General features: G+C 41.9%; 1 pseudogene; it reads right to left on the bottom strand.

The window, feature by feature from the left end:
• Positions 1-907: 907 nt before the first annotated feature.
• LOC128061775 (deleted in azoospermia-like) lies at positions 908-11,906 on the bottom strand (annotated as a pseudogene).
• Between the last annotated feature and the right edge of the window lie 357 nt (positions 11,907-12,263).

The following is a 12,263-nucleotide window of genomic DNA, read 5'->3' on the forward strand; positions in this document are numbered from 1 at the left end:
CAGATACGCCAAGAGTCTCCTGAGGGGCTGAGCACATACGCACATAATAAATGTAAAACCCACTGACTGGACTGTTTATTTAGAATCTGTTTTACTGGGTTTGGTTAAGGAAAACTTCAATAAAGCCAACTTTATACTGAGGTTCACTGATTGAAAATGCCATTTTAAAAGCTCTGCTTTTGTGGCAAATTTCTAGACAAATTATAAAAGCATAATTTTATAGATATTGTACTGTTCATAGGTACTTGTTGGGGAAGTAAAGTGCTTGTGTTTAAACTATCAAAATTCTGACCTTTCAGAAACATATCCAGGAATGCACTTCCACTTACCACATCACTCTGCTTGACCTCCCCCAAACTGTATGTAATGATTTCATATTGTTAGGTTAATCATGTTCCCATTATGGCTTGCAATTGTAATTATCTTTTATTTTTTGTCTGGCAACTGATTTTGAAAACTGATAAACGTATTTTACTATTGAGATTATGTTAAAAAAATTCTGACCTTTCAAAATAGGTTTTCTAACACAATAGTTTTTTTAGAGAAAATCAGCATTTGCTTTCAAATGCATAAAATGTCAATTAAAAAGTCCTTACAGATAAATGAGAAGTTATAGATAAATAAAAAGTTATAGATAAATACAGATAAATAAAGTTATTCCTTTCAGTCTCAATTATTTTTTCACTTTTAACTATATTCAACACAGAATCATTTTCTAAGTAAATGTCTAATGAAAAACAATTTCAATGTAAAATAAAACTAAGCAATCCAATATGACTTGCATAGAAACTCTGAGTACAATTTATCAAAATTCAGAATTAAATTTCTATACTAGTGGGAAAACTTTCATTCTCTTATTATTCAAAACGTGCAACTTCCTATGAGACTAGAAAGTTAGCAAAGAGTATCAAACAGACTTAAGCACTGCCTGACTTCTAAAGCGATGAACTCTTTTATCCTTGCAGTAGTCACCTTGATTAACCAGGAAATTTCTCAGTCTGTTCTCTGGATTAAATAGTCAAGATACCACTGTCTGTATGCTTCATTCACAGATTTCTTTTGTGGGCCATTTCCAGAGGATGACGTAGCTTCATGGACTGAGCATTCACTTGGCAAAACTTCAGCTCTTGGATCAACTTCATCAGAGTGGCAGTTAATAGCTGTATAAGCCAGAGAAATAACGTAACTCCTTTGTTCCTCAGCAGGCCACAGCGGTAGCATCTGATAATTATAAACAGGCAGCTGATATCCAGTGATATTCTGGACCAGTGAAGTTGGATATGGAGGATAAGCCTGAACATACTGAGTTATAGGATTCATCGTGGTTAGAGGCTGCCTGTAAGTTTCAGTGTTTGAGTTACTCCAGACACTCTGAAACTGTGGGAGAGGAGGAAGATTAAAAACCAAAGGACGAGGCTATACATGATAAGCACGTAAATTTTGTTTCCTGAGTGCAGAGCTCAATTTCAGCTTTTTATCAGGGAAATTTATCTGTGATTCTACCATCTTCTGCCCATTCACATCATTGTAAAATGCAACAATCCATTTTACTGAAACATACCTAGTAAAGCAAAAGTGTTCATCGCTCAGCCATGTCTGACTCTTTGTGACCTCATGGACTGTAGCCTGCGAGGCTCTTCTATCCATGGGATTCTCCAGGCAAGAATACTGGAGTGGGTTGCCATTTCCTTCTCCAGGAGATCTTCCCAACCCAGGGATGGAACCCGAATACCTAGTAAAGAAACCTCTAATTTCGGTTTTGTCCATCCTAACATCAATTCCACCAGCAAAAACAAAGGTATTTGGCATGACTTTCAGTTCAGTCGCTCAGTCGTGTCCGACTCTTTGCGACCCCATGAATCACAGCAGGCTAGGCTTCCCTGTCCATTACCAACTCTCGGAGTTTACTCAAACTCACGTCCATCGAGTTGGTGATGCCATCCAGCCATCTCATCCTCTGTCGTCCCCTTCTCCTCCTGCCCCCAATCCCTCCCAGCATCAGAGTCTTTTCCAATGGGTCAACTCTTCATGAGGTGGCCAAAGTACTAGAGTTTCAGCTTTAGCAATATACATTACCCTCTGGTAAAACATAGCCTTGGCGGGTCATCGCTGATGAAGAATTGGGTGCTGGCCTCTGGAGATGGTGGAGTTTGGATTCTCAGGATTTGCAGCAGATATGCTGGCCACAACCAGTGTTCCCGCAGAGGGGTTGGAGGAGGAGCAGAAGCTGGCTTTAGCCACCTCACTCGCCACTGCTGTTAGGCCTGTTCGTGCCCCCTACCCGGCTTGAATGGGCAGAGGAAGCAGAGAAGAGTGGCAAGGCCAAGGGGTGCAGGCGAGCTCCCTTGACTTTTTCTTTAGGATCAACTTGTTCTAGGTGGAAAATTCTGGGAGGTCTGTATCAGGGCATATTTTTCTAGGCTGTCAGTACTAAATTCATTCTTGTGGAGCCAGAGTTCTACCCAATCCAGGGGAAAAGTTAATGGAGGGCAGTGGTATTGATATTTGTTATCATTAATTGATATGTGGTATCAGGATCATTATTATGGTGTTGCTCTCATTACCCTCTTCTTTACCCGGTTGTTTACCTCTCACACCTGATAAAGCAGGGAGGAAGGATTTGCCCCTCTGACAGGTAATTGGAAAGGTGGCCTGAGTAAACAAAATACATAACAACGAGCATAGAGTCATTTGGGAAATCCCTAGGATTAGCACCGTCCTGTTGGGCCAGATCCTTTTCCCACACACTTCAGCATTTTGTCAGTAGCTCAGCACCGCATCTATCATGGAAAGGAAACGAGCTTTTGCCATCCACTCTGGCGTGTTTCACCCACTTCCTGCATGTTCATTAGGGGATGTGATACTCCAGCCACCAGGCAGCCCCCACACCTCCTGGAAACACTTTTTGCTTCCTCTTCTATGCAGCTCTAAGCTGTCCTTAGAGCATTTGGCCTGCTGCTTGCTCTTGGAGCTCTGAGGGGTTCCTGGTGGGAGCTGATGAGTTTTCTGAAGAGCCTTTTGTGTATGTGTGTGTGTATGTGTGTGTGTGTGTTCAAAGATTTATCTGTGGTGCTACATCAAATAGCAAAGAAAGATTTAGAATGAAAAGTCATAGCCTCCCACTGCATTCTTCCCCCGTCCTCAAACAGCACTTCTGACAGTTTACCTCCCAAACCATAAACAGTATGCTCAACTCCTTAACTTCGCTGTATCTGTTGAGTCTTTGCTACAAAACACAAGGATTTAGCTCCTTTCCTCCTCACTCTGGATTCCATCCTCCTCTCAGATTTTTAATAAATGTGTTGGTAATTTTAGTTCTTCTCAACACTTCTGCAAATTTCAACAATGTATAAAAACCTCTATTTCTTACTCCTTGAGCTGCAGACAGTGTTTTAATATTGCTTCCCATAAAATAAGACTATGAAGCGGCCGTGTCTTCCACCTCCTCACCCACTGTGGTCTCCTAACCCTGTACCAGTTACACCCTGGTGTTTTTAATATCAAGGTTGGTAACCATAATATTCTATTTAGTCCTTTGTTTAAAAGTTTATTTTAAATGCTGAAAACCAATAAGTGACAATTATGTTACCATTATTATGTAAATATTCTTTATTGTAGGGCCAATAAATAGCACTGAGTCCAAAATAAACCCTGGACCACTCATACTAAGCAAAGTAAGTCAGAAAAAGACAAATACCATACGCTATCACCTATATGCAGAATCTAAAATATGACACAAACGAGTTTATCCACGAAACAGAAACAGACTCACAGATGGAGAACAGACTTGTAGTTGCCAGGGGGAACCGGGGGCAGGAGAGGACTGGATTGGCAGTTTGGGACTGGCAGATGCAAACTATGCTATATTATATTTAAACAAGGTCCTATTTTATAGCACAGGGAACTGTATTCAACATCCTGTAATAAACCATAATGGAAACACAAATGTATGTATATATATGTTATGCGTTTATAGTAGTCGCTCAGCTGTGTCCGACTCTGCCATCCCATGGACTGGAGATGAAGTTCATGGGGATTCTCCAGGCAAGAATACTGGAGTGGGTTGCCATGCCCTCCTCCAGGGAATCTTCCCAACCCAGGGATCGAACTCGGGTCTCCCACATTGCAGGCAGCTTCTATACCATCTGAGCCACCAGGGAAGCCCTTATATATACTGATAGATAGGTGCTTGTCTAACTATTTTATATAGTGGTACACACCACAACAATACTTTAGTAAAAATAATAATAAAAAAAGAATGCCTTCTTCACTGTAAGATCTGTGGGCCCTTCTTATCTGTTTTGATTCTCATCTCTCTTCCTCTTCATTGTTCTTTTAATAAAATTTCATCCTCCCAACCCTGTCCACCCTCTCTCCAAGGTCTCTGTTTTCTATATCTAGACCTGGTTGAACCTCTACATTGCACATTTCATTTGTTTATGTGTACTGATATTTATTGTTTGTGCCCATGGCTTCACATTCTGAAACATTCATGACTTTATAGCCTAGCCCTTCTGTTGTTGTTTGTTATTTTAAATAAAAAGTTTATTTTAGAACAGCAAAGGAAACTGTAAACAAAACTAAAAGCAACCTACATACAGGGGGAGGGATAAATTAGGAGTATGGAATTAATAGATATGCACCACTATATATAAAATAATTAAACAAGGACCTATCTACTGTACAGCACAGGGAAATATATTCAATACTTTATAATAATCTATAATGAAAAAGAACTGGGAAAAATAAATGTATATATCTGAATCACTTTTCTTTACAGCTGAAACTAATACAGTATTGTAAATCAACTATATACTTCAATTAAAAAATCATTCTGAGAATTCTAATTGTAATTTTTGAGCATTTAACGTTCCCAAATAATACTCATTTGCTCTAGAGTCAATCTTTCAAAGAGACTCACTTATTTCTTTGGAGAAAATAGGATTGTGAGTCTTCACTATCAAAACCTCTTCTTTGGCAAAGACCTGAGACCATGTCTCCCCATTGTGAATAAAAGGTCAGCTTGCTCCTTGTAAGAGGATGCGTGCATTTCAGCCTCATCTGCAATGGGAGGCTGACCTGGGTTCTGTGAACGAAAGAGATATCCCTGGACGTCACCCAAATCCCTTGTCCAAGGGCATCTTCTAGGCTCCCCCAGAGGCACTAACCACAGAACCGTGCAGCCTCTCCTCTCTTTCCTAAGGAAGACTTCTCCAAGAAAAGGAGCCCCACCACCACCACCCCTGTCCCCAGAGCCCAGAGAAGCCTCTGAGGAAGATAAACTGAGGGACTAGAATGCACGAGACCAACAATTTGCCCAAAAGCTTGCAGAAGGAAAGCAACCATCATGTCCCACAGAAGCCTAGGAGGCAATGATATCTGAGCTGAAACTGACATGCTATTTGCAAAATAAAGAACCAGACAGCATATCTGAGCTGAAACTGACATGCTATTTGCAAAATAAAGAACCAGACAGCACGGCCCCTACACTTTAACTCTCAGCAAGCACCTGCAGCAGACAGCCTCCGAGAGGAAGACGTTGCTATTGCTGTATGTTAACATTGCCTGTTACAGGGTATCTCTAAACAGAATAATACTTTTTTTTTTGGTTTAGAGCATAGGGCATTTATTAGCATATTAGAGGTTGTTCAGAGATGATATTTAGAACCAGCACAGCATTTCAAGGGCAGTTTTGTAATTTCTGCCTTTTTATCTAGAAATTTTCATGATCAATAAAATCCGAAGTTGATCACCAGGTGTTGAAAAATGAATAGAAAGCAGCTATCAAAAATAGGACATTTATGTGATGTTCTTTTTCAAACCACTGTGTGTAGTAGCGCGTGGGTGCTCAGTAGCTTTGGTTGTATTCTACTCTTTGCAACCCTACGACTGTAGCCACGCTTCTCTGTCCCTGGGATTCTCCAGGCAAGAACTGGATTGAGTTGTCATGCCCTCCTCCAGGGGATCTTGCTGACTCAAAGATCGAACCCACATCTCCTGTTATCTCCAGCATTGCGGGCAGATTCTTTACCCACTGAACCACCTGGGAAAACCCATATGTAGTAGTACAGTTTTCTAACTTGAGTCGTGAACAGTCTTACCGAATCAAGTCATTCACCTTTGGAACAAAGGCTAGTTTGTACCTACCCATCAGTTTCACAAATTCAAAAGTAGTCTTTTACTATCCAAAGTTAAAAATTAATCTTGTAATAACTTATAATGGAAAAGAATCTGAAAATGAAAATGTATACATATAACTGAGTCATTTTGCTGTATACCCCAAACTGACACAACACTGTAAATCAATTACACTTCAATTTTAAAAAGTTAAGTTTTAAGAGAAAATATTTTAGCATTTTAATGTCTTAGTATTAATCAACATCTATTGATTCAAAAGTTAAAAAAGTATGTCCCATTAAATTTATGCATCTGAATTTTTTTTTAAAACTTGAAATTATAATAAAATTGTCAGTATTTTGCCCATTATGTACTTAGGTAAATAGAATTATAACAAAGTCAACAATTAGTGCCTAGCAATATGCCAAAATAATTTCACATATTTATAAATATATTGAAATCTCTTCTACTTTCATTGTCCTCAGAAACCTAAGAATACCACTGAACAGTCATTTACCTGTCCTTTTCATTAGATACCATTCCTTTTGACTTTGTATGCTACTGAATCCATCTTTCCCTGTTTACTTCTATTTTACTAAAAGAAAAAAAAGAAATCTTGGGAACAAAATGAAGTTGCAATTAATTCAACAGCTTTGAAATTTTAAACAGCTACAAATCGGCAAAAGGAAAAGGTAAACCCATTACTTTTAATATATAGCTAGTGCACAGTTAAAAGAGTTATTTTGGGAAAGTCAATGCAAGTAGAAAAAATGATTAAAGTATATTGATTAAAAGTCCTGTCATCAACATTTTAATTTAGTTTGGTAAATGCTATTGTATATAAATATGTAACAATATAAATACATACAATACAAATATGTCACAAAAGAATATAAACACTGTGGCTCTTTCAGAAGACAAGTGTTATCTTGATGTCATATGTTTTCTTAGCTGAGCTTCCTTTCATAGTCTTCTTTAGGTGATGGTAGTTTGGCAAGATTTTCATCAGGAAATCTAGCTGCGGTGTCTGGGGCTGTGGCTATTTGGTCTGCACCTGACAAAGCCAGTCTGCACCACAGGTCACTGTGTCCTCAGGGATGACTTCAAACATGTTCAGATTGCAACCGGCCCCCGTAATGCAACCACTTATCAATATTATGTTTCTGCCTACATATGCTTTTAATAGAATATTACTTTTTTTCAAAACAGAGTCCTTACAAGAAGGAAGGCTATAGGACTCCCCTGGTGCTACAGTGGATAAGAATCTGCCTGTCAATGCAGGAGGCATGAGTTCGATTCCTGATCCACAGGAATCCCACATGCAGTGGAGCAGTGAAGCCACAACTACTGAGCCTGCGCTCTAGAGCCCGGGCTCTGCGACCAAGCGTAGCCCCCACTCTCCGCAACTAGAGAAAGCCTGCAAAAAGCAACGAAGACCCAGCACCGCCAAAAATAAATAAATAATTTAAAACAAAAAAAAACAAGGAGAGCTCTAGCTGGAGAGCTCTAGCTCCATCTGCAAGATGGTCTGGGGACAGGATCTTGAGGCAAAGGCTCTCAGGTGGGTCTCACAGTCCCGAGAACTTGTTTGCTCTGTCCCAGAACGAGGAGCCATCTCTCCCTGATGGAGGCCAGAGGAGGGAGGCTAAGCCCCCACCACCCCCTCGGGGCTCTGTGGAAGAATGAATGACCAGAAAGAGAAAGGGGAAGGGTGGAGAGAGGAGCGTCAGGAAGGACTCCGTGGAGATGGGCCCTTGCTTCTCTGACACCCTCTTCCTCTGCCTTCACCACATCACCCGGTTGCTTCTTAAATGTTAACGATGGGAGGAAGGTTTAGAACTTCCTGGAGTCCAGCCTCAGCCAGTGTGAGAAGTGTCCAACCAGACTCCAGACATCTTTGCACATCAGCTTCCTGCCTCCCAGAGGCTGAAGTCCTGTCAGGAGTGCAGAGCCCTCTCTTCAGGAAAAGCATTTTCAAAGAGGGCAGGAAAGTCAGAGGATGAGATGGCTAGATAAAATCACCAACTCACTGGACATGAATTTGAGCAAACTACGGGAGGTAGTGGAGGACAGAGAAGCCTGGACTGCTGAAGTTCATGGGGTCACATAGAGTCAGGCATGACTTAGAGACTGAACAACAACAGGAAGGCAACCCTGGATCCCTGAGTGTGTTGCCTTTGCTGAGAAGGAGTAAGGTAAGAGCAGATCATGGCTCCATGATCCAAGTCCGAAGGCTCAGCACCCATCATTCTGCGTACCTGGGGCTCCTTGCAGTCACATACATTCCATTTGTACCCTCACAACAATGGGGGACTTTGAGAAGGAAAATCAAGGCCAAAACACACAACACCATTCACGAAACACAGTATCATCCAAGGCCATGAGCCTGAATGTCAGGGACCCCACTGGGATTCGAACATAGGCCCCTTGACCAGTGTAGGCTGCACCCACAGCACCTTAATCTCATGGGTAAACAATCTCCCAATCTCAGTAGATGGGCTACCTCTGGGCAGCCAGCTAATCCCATCCGCAGTTCATTCAATCAACATTCACTGAGCACCGATCAATCACCAGACACCTCAGAGCTGGGGAAACAAAGACAGAGTCCCAGCCAGTAGGAAGCCCACCCTTAGTAAACAGACAGCTGCTCGGGGTGATAAGCGTGGCTGGGCTGAAGAGAGGCTGATGTGGATTCTCACTAGCTTCCCAGGGAGCAGTCCATGTCAAATTTCTCTGGTGTGACCCTTCTGTGCTGACTAGTAGAGGCAGCCCTGAGCTTTAGGGTTGGAGAAGGCCCCAGGCACGGTGATTCATGCCTGTGATCCCTTCTAAACTTTCTTGTGCCGCAACTTTGACTGTGAAGAAAGTGTCATCCTTGGCGCCCCAAGGACCCTGGCCAGTCTGCCTGTTACCAGTGCTCAGGGCACCTGAAGAAATAAGATGAGGCCTAAAAGAAAGAAGTGTGATGAGTCAGGAAATGTGTGGCTAAGACCCAAATAGGAGATGCTGGCTTCTTCATGCAGCAGGAACCCCTCCCTGCATCTGAGTGGGCCCAGCACCTGCTCTCAGCCCAAGTCCAGCTCCACCTTGTCAAAGTCGAGTGGCCTTGGGCTGCTCTCCGTTATTTAATATCCACATTTACCAAATGAGGAGAATGATAATAGAGCTTTCATTGTAGGGTCGTTTGAATCACTATTTATTAAGCACTTAAACAGTTTTCAGGACTAGGAAAACACTACGGAAGACCTTTTTTAAAAAAGTAGAGAAAGAATTCAAGAAGCTATTTAACTGGTTCCCCTGCCTTCACCCAGGATCCCATCCATGGAGCAGTTGAAAGAGGACAGGGGTAATCAACAGAAAGGTAGCACTGTTGTTGGGAATGTAAATTGGTACAACCACTGTGAAAAAACAGTATGGAGGTTCCTCAGAAAATAAAAATAGAGCTACCATATGATCCTGAAATCCCACTCCTGGGTATATATCCAGAGAAAACTATAATTCAAAAAGACATATGCACCCCAATATTCATAGCAGCACTATTCACAATAGCCAGGACATGGAAACAAACTAAATGTCCATTGACAGATGAATGGATAAAGATGTGGTACATATATATATACATGAAATTAAAAGCCGCTTACTCCTTGGAAGGAAGGTTATGACCAACCTAGACAGCATATTCAAAAGCAGAGACATTACTTTGCCAGCAAAGGTCCATCTAGTCAAGGCTATGGTTTTTCCAGGGGTCATGTATGGATGTGAGAGTTGGACTGTGAAGAAGGCTGAGCACCGAAGAATTGATGCTTTGGAACTGTGGTGCTGGAGAAGACTCTTGAGAGTCCCTTGGACTGCAAGGAGATCCAACCAGTCCATTCTGAAGGAGATCAGCCCTGGGATTTCTTTGGAAGGAATGATGCTAAAGCTGAAACTCCAGTACTTTGGCCACCTCATGTGAAGAGTTGACTCATTGGAAAAGACTTTGATGGTGGGAGGGATTGGGGGCAGGAGGAGAAGGGGACGACAGAGGATGAGATGGCTGGATGGCATCACCGACTCATTTGAGTGAACTCCGGGAGTTGGTGATGGACAGGGAGGCCTGGCGTGCTGCTATTCACGGGGTCACAAAGAGTCAGACACGACTGAGTGACTGAACTGAACTGATATATATATATATATATATATATATATATATATACACACACACACACACACACATACACACACACACAATGGAATATTATTCAGCCACCAAAAAGAATAAAATAATGCCATTTGCAGCAACATGGATAGACTTAGTGATTATTATACTAAGTGAAGTAAATCAGAGAAAGACAAATATCATATAATACCACTTACATGTGGAATCTAAAACATAACACAAATAAACTTATCTATAAAACAGAAATAGAAACAGACTCATAGACATAGAGAACAGACTTATGGTTGCCTAGGGGGCGGGAACGCAACCCACTCCAGTATTCTTGCCTGGAGAATCCCAGGGACAGAGGAGCCTGGTGGGCTTCCGTCTAAGGGGTCACACAGAGTCGGACACGACTGATGTGACTTAGCAGCAGAAGCAGCAGCAGGGGGTGGGGACAGAGAAGGGTTGGACTGGGAGTTTGGGATTAGCAAATGCAAACCATTAAACATAGAATGGATAAACGCCAAGACCCTAATGTATAGCATAGGGAATTATATTCAATATCATATAATAAACCATAATGGAAAATAATATGAAAAAATAAAATGTATGATTTCAGTCAACACACTAAAGGGGGAAAAAAAGGAAATTTACAAATGTGTCAACACTGATTATTACAGAGTTGAAGAAATCTGGGTGATTTTTGGTGTCATCTTTATGATTTTTCTGTATTTCCCACTCACCCCCCGACCCCCACCAGCCCCTGACCCGGCTCTGAGCAGTGCCCTCCTGGGCAGTACAAAGGTAAGGGAGTGGTGGGAGCTTTGCCTGACTCTGACCCTGCCACTGAGACTGGGCTGGCTGCTGGCAGGTAGAGGAGGGACGTGGAATACCTGATGTTATGGGAATCACAGTGTTACCCTGCCCATCCAAAGCATCTCCAAGGTACTTTGGCTCAGTGGTCGTCTTCTCTTCTCCAAACCCCCGCGAGATCACAGGGTCCTCCCAAATGAAGAAACCAACACCAGAGAGGTCACAGGACTCGCCCAGGGTCACCGAGGGGAGAACCCTGTGGCTGTAACTTCAGGCCAAGCAGGATTCAGGCAGCGACCACAAGGCCCAAGGTAAGAGAGGAAAGAGTAGCATATGAGCTCATCAAAATGCATAAAAAACATTTTACAAGAATTCATTGCTTTTTTAAACTTTTTCTATTGCTCATGTAGAAAACATTTGAAAATACAGAAAACTACAAAAAAGAAAATTTAAGTAATCTATAAACATACCTCCTAGATATTAACCTCTGTTACCACATAGTGGTATGTTTTCCTCCATGCTATTTCAAAATTTAAGGTGTTGATGTTCGTCGATTTTTATCCTGTTCTCCACTTGGTGTTGTTATAGCATGAAATAAAAGTCTTCAAAAACATGATTTTTAATGATGACACAGTTAAATACTAATCATAGCCAACACTTTTATAACGTGGTTTTGTTAACTCAGGTTTCCATAACAGAATACCACAGACTAGCTGGTGGAAACAACAGACATTTATCACCTCATACTTCTGGAGGTTGGGAGGCTCAAGGTCAAGGTGGCAGCTGATTCGGTCTCTGGTGTGAGCACACTTCCTGGCTTGCAGGTGGCCGTCATCTTGCTGTGTGCTCACGTGGCAGAGAGAGTCCTGTTGCAGCTTCCTCTTTTATAAGGGCATTAATTCCACTGTGAGGGCCTCATCATCATTATCTCATCGAAACCCAATTAATCCCTAAAGACCCCCACAGCTGCACTTACTGTGAACCCAGATCACAGTGAATTTTACAAGAAGCAGTTCCCCAGCTCCTCACCAGGAAGAGCTGTCATTGCCCCCATTTCGCAGATGAGGAACCTGCGGCACAGAGAGGTAGCTTGTTATTAATTTGGGATTTGAGGTTTAAACTCAAGCCATCTGGACGGAAGGAAGTGCGCAAAGTGTGAATTATAGAGCACACTAAGAGAAAACAAAAGTGC

The sequence above is a fragment of the Budorcas taxicolor genome, chromosome 16 (assembly GCF_023091745.1).
Source record: "Budorcas taxicolor isolate Tak-1 chromosome 16, Takin1.1, whole genome shotgun sequence".
NCBI classification, from domain to species: Eukaryota; Metazoa; Chordata; class Mammalia; order Artiodactyla; family Bovidae; genus Budorcas; species Budorcas taxicolor.